Here is a 5,599-nt window from a genome sequence, read left to right as displayed (position 1 = left end):
CAGGCACCTCGGCCTCCGGCGGTTCGTCAGGCTCTCATGCCTCAGCCTGCTCGCCAGGCTCCCCTGCTCCCACAGGCTTGTCAGGCTCTCAAGCCTCAGTCGGATCGCCAGGCTCCCCTGCATCAGCAGGGGTGACCGGTCCGCCACTGATCCCCGGGATCGTCCCTTTGTTTGGCGTCCTGCGACGGGAGCCAAAAACGCCTGGGAGGGGGTACCATCATGTATGCTCTCTCTCTAGCCTCTAGGTCACCAGGCTACTCGTTATGGCGCACACCTGTCACCATCATTATGCGCACCTGCACATCGTCAGACTCACCTGGACTCCATCACTTCCCTGATTACCTTCCCTATATATGTCACTCCCTTTGGTTCCTTCCTCAGGCGTCATTGTTTCTCTTTCAGTTTCATGTCTGTGCATTAGTCGCACATCGTTACAGCTTTAAACATTTTCAAGGAATTCTGTGTATGTCAATTGGCCTTGAGGTACAAGATTATAGATATCTTTGTGTAGTCATATCAATACATATTAGTCAAATGAACTAATACAAGTGTGGTCACTAACAGCCATTATGCCTTTATTGTTTTATCCATTGCACATTTTTCATTCAGACTCATGGCAAAATGTGTAGAATATCAGGAAATTAGCTAAATTAAATAAAAAACATTTAGTGTTAGATTTAACATCAACTAACTCTAAAAGTTGTGATCTTATATATCAATTACCACAAAGTGTTGGTTTATCTAACACCAAATGTGCAGTGGCCTCGTCTTTAAAGTAACACAATAAGCCAGACAAAATATAACAGCACTATAATTGCATCTACAGTATGAAGATTCCAGGTAGCTTAGGTAGGTAATAAAGGTGTTTGCGTGAAATCATATCTGATAAATGAGGGCAGTGCTCCTGTGGGCGGGAGCCCTTCAGTAGTATTAATGTGCTATTTTTTGCATGCAGTCTAAAACTTTTGGATAGGCTCTCCAGGGACTACGGGAATGGGTTGTGTTGTCAGATTCCCCACTGTAAAGCTTACCCACTTCAATTTGTAGTGCTTTTTCTGCCATCAGAGAGCTGGAGTGAGTGAGTGAGAGTGTGTGTGGGGGGAGGTGGGCAGTTAAGAGCGCTGGGCCTGTAACCGAAAGATTGCTGGTTTGAATCCCTGACTCGACTAGGTGAAAAATCTGTTGATGTGCCCTTGAGCAAGGCACTTAACCCTAATTGCTCCTGTAAATCGCTCTGGATAAGAGTGTCTACTAAAATGTAAGTGTGTGTCGGTTGGGTAGGAAGCAGAGGTTCAAAACCAACTTCAAACGTTCACTTTTTAACCAATTGTGCTGGATGTGCTGCTTTAAGTGAAACAGGATCAGTGATGTTTTTACCTGGCACTCAAAATAAGTGATAACGCACTCACCAGGACAACGTGTCAGTGTGAGACACATGTGGTTTCAGAAATCTGGAGCAAATACTCAAGCTAAGGTCACAATGCACTAGCAGGTCACCGATTTTGATAGATCACTAACTCGTGTACGGTAACAATAGGTTATGTGGAATATACAGACAAAGCCTCTCACTTTTGCCATACATTATATCAAACTAAATTACAAGGTGAGAAGTCATGATTTTCATTCATGACTCATGAGATTCTAGTGGGCATTGCATTTTGCTGTTCTCTCATAATTTTCTAATATAGTACCTGAAAAAACAAAACATCATAGGGAAAAGCAAAAAAGTTCAAATAAAATAATTTTCACATGCCTAAGATATTAGACATTGAACGTTCAGTGAGGCTTTACTGCCACACTGGCGGTGAGAAGTCATCCAATTTGGGTATTTTGTAGCACTGTTTTAAAATGTAATTTTTAAATGTAACCTTTTATTTATCCAAGCAAGTCAATTAAGAACAAATTCTTATTTACAATGATGGCCTGGCCAGTGACGACTTGGAAGTGCGGTTCAAGAAAGGTGTTCAGGTATTCAAACTGAAGTAGCCTACTTTCAAGGACCTTTTAAACTATATGCACTCAATATACAAGTACCCTTGCCCGATCCTGGCCGTTCTACTGCTGTAGGCTAGGCAAAAAAAACGCCACTCTCCTATACCCTGCAAATCTACAATGGTCCCAGTAAGCAAAATGTCATTGAAAAGATGTCTAAAATATGTATTTTCCAGATGTTGAAGTTAGGTTCATTTTAGGGTCTGAATGAAAGGTGAAAAGACGTATTTTACAGACGTTTAAGACACAGTAACAGTCAAACGTTTGAACACACCTACTCAGGGTTTTTCTTTATTTTTACTATTTTCTACATTGTAGAATTATAGTGAATACATAAAAACTATGAAATAACACATATGGAATCATGTAGTAACCAAAAAAGTGTTAAACAAATACATTTTATATTTGAGATTCTTCAAAGTAGCCACCCTTTACCTTGATGACAGCTTTGGACACTCTTGGCATTCTCTTAAACAGCTTCATGAGGTAGTCACCTGGAATGCATTTCAATTTACAGGTGTACCTTGTTAGAAGTTAACAAACGTAATTTAATGCATTTGTGCCAATCAGTTGTGTTGTGTCAAGGTAGGGGTGGTATACAGAAGATATGTCACGCTCGTCATAAAGATTGGACCAAGGCGCAGCGTGGTATGTTTCCATCCTTTTATTTGGAATAGAAAACTCAAAGGGAAAAAACGAACAAACGAAACGTGAAGCTCAAAATAGTGCTCACAGGCAACTATACCTAGACAAGATCCCACAAAACAAAATGGGGAAATGGCTACCTAAATATGATCCCCAATCAGAGACAACGATAAACAGCTGCCTCTGATTGGGAATCACATCAGGCCAACATAGACATACAATTCCCCTAGATAACCCACCCTTAATCACACCCCGACCTAACCAACATAGAGAATAAACAGCTCTCTATGGTCAGAGCGTGACAAGACAGCTCTATTAGGTAAAAGACCAAGTCCATATTATGGCGTGAACAACTCAAATAAGCAAAGAGAAACGACAGTCCATCATTACTTTAAGACATGCAGGTCAGTCAATCCGGAATATGTCAAAAACTTTTAAAGTTTCTTCAAGTGCAGTTGCAAAAACCATCAAGTGCTATGATGGAACTGGCTCTCATGAGGACCGCCACAGGAAAGGAAGACCTATTGCTGCAAAGAAACCACTACTAAATGACACCAATAATAAGAGACTTGCTTGGGCCAAGAAACATGAGCAATGGACATTAGACCGGTGGACATTTGGAGAATTTGGTTCCAACTGCCGTGTCTTTGTGAGACGCAGAGTATTTGAACGGATGATCTCCACATATGTGGTTCTCACCGTGACGCACAGAAGAGGAGGTATGTTGGTGTGGGGGTGTTTTACTGGTGACACTGTCTGTGATTTATTTAGAATTCAAGGCACACCTAACCAGCATGGCCACCACAGGATTCTGCAGCGATACGCCATCCTATCTGGTTTACGCTTAGTGGGAGAATCATTTATTTTTCGACAGGACAATGACCCAACACACCTCCATGCTCCATGTAAGGGCTCCATAATCACCCGATCTCAACCCAATTGAGATGGTTTGGGATGAGTTTGACTGCAGAGTGAAGGAAAATCAGCCAACAAGTGCCCAGCATATGTGGGAACTCCTTCAAGACTGTTAGAAAAGCTTTCCTCATGAAGCTGGTTGAGATAATGCCAAGAGTGTGCAAAGCTGCCATCAAGGCAAAGGGTGGCTACTTTAAAGAATCTCAAATATAAAATATATTTTGATTTATTTAACACTTTTTTGCTTACTACATGATTCCATACGTGTTATTTCATAGTTTTGACATCTTCACTATTATTCTACAATGTAGAAAATAGTAAAAATAAAGAAAAACCCTTGAATGAGTAGGTGTGTCCAAACGTTTGATTGGTACTGTATGTATTTTTCGGACACTGAAATCAGATACATTTTAGATTCTGAATGAAAGAAGAAAACAGTTATTTTCCAGACATTGAAAATATGTATTTTCCCAGCGTTGAAATCAGGTTCAATTTCAGTTCTGAATTAAAGTAAGAAATAGGTAATTTGCAGATATACATTTTTGGACAAACTTAAAGCTGGTCCAGACCGGACCAAATCGGAACCAAACATTGACGTCTATGTTTGTGCCAATTCAAGGCTGATCCAGACAGGACCAAATCTGAACCAAACATAGACTTCTAAAATTGGATCAAGGCCGGTACAGACCGCACCAAAAAAAAGACAGCCTTTCTGGTCCGTGCTTACTGGGGTGTCGCCTACACTGTTGGCCACAATGGAATTTTATGAATGTTTATCCATGTGGTAGGGCAATGTTTGTAAAACACCAAAAAAGTAATCCGGACAGGACCAAAAAAAGATGTCCAAAAGACGTTAGCGTCAGTCCGTGCTTACTGGGGCGTAGCATTGAGTGTCAGCCCACAATAAATGCCCATCCATTTGGGAGGCCTACTGTTTGTAAAACAGGCAGTTGCATTGGCTTTATTAGTCATTATTTCTGTGACTAATCAATTTGGCTGTTTAAGCTTTTGAATATCAGCTACCCAACTTAACAGGAGTTATCCTGAGTCTATTTGCAATGTGTTTACGCAGTGGGAAATGCAGAAGTATTTTCTTTTTCGCTATGATCAGCCTGATACAAACTTTAAACCACGGATAATTCCTCTCACGGGGTAAAATTCCTGGACAGCCGTGAGTAGCCTGATTGTCCATTCCATATTGTCCATTTTACTCTGACCTGTTTTCATGAAATGGTGTTTGTTAACATGTCAGCACATTTTTTATGTGATCAGGCGCCATTTAGGTTACAGGCTGACTACACTGTTTGCTATTTTTGTTGAAATCTATATTATTCAATTATTTCACCCACACTGTTCGTGCGCTCCAACGAGCTTCTGCGTTGCCAAGGGTTAAAATAGATGTCAGTTCTATTTCTGACGCAGATTGCGATGCAAGTCCTGCCTCTCCAATCTCTTCATTGGTTATACCCACGTGGGTGACTGAAAGACGAATGAGGTCAGTGGCGGTAATGCACCTAATTTATGAAAGTTGCCAATCGCAATATAAAGTCAAGAGAAGAAAAAGCCTAGAAGGAGGAGAGATGACTAGAAACGATTAGGGTTGACCGTTTTATGTGTGGATTAATTGTCGGAGTAGAGGACCTTGTGCATTTCAGGTAAAATAGGTTGCTGGCACGTCTCTCCAACCTGGAGAGGCGCGCTGGGAATGGACAAGCGTTATTTTTCGCACCTGCTTAGAGGGCACTGCTTATCACAGGGCGGCTCAGCACTCACCTAAAAAGCCCAAATGCCACTGGTTGAAAGAAATGTTCATTGTTTTTGAGCAGAATTATGTGAGGTTTTATGTGTTGTTGGAGATGAGTATTGGTCAGTTTGGCTTGGAAAATGCCCCCCTCATCATAGGCGGCAGCCTAATCTTGTCTAATGGGCAGGTTGGCCCTGCAAGTACCAGTGGACTACTTTTGTGAAGAAAATGATAACAACAATACAATTAAAATAATAATAATTTCAGGGGGGTACTGCAGCACCCTGCGCATCCCTACTTCCC

The sequence above is a fragment of the Salvelinus sp. IW2-2015 genome, linkage group LG18, assembly GCF_002910315.2.
Source record: "Salvelinus sp. IW2-2015 linkage group LG18, ASM291031v2, whole genome shotgun sequence".
Classification (NCBI taxonomy): Eukaryota; Metazoa; Chordata; class Actinopteri; order Salmoniformes; family Salmonidae; genus Salvelinus; species Salvelinus sp. IW2-2015.
This window is presented reverse-complemented; position numbering follows the sequence as displayed.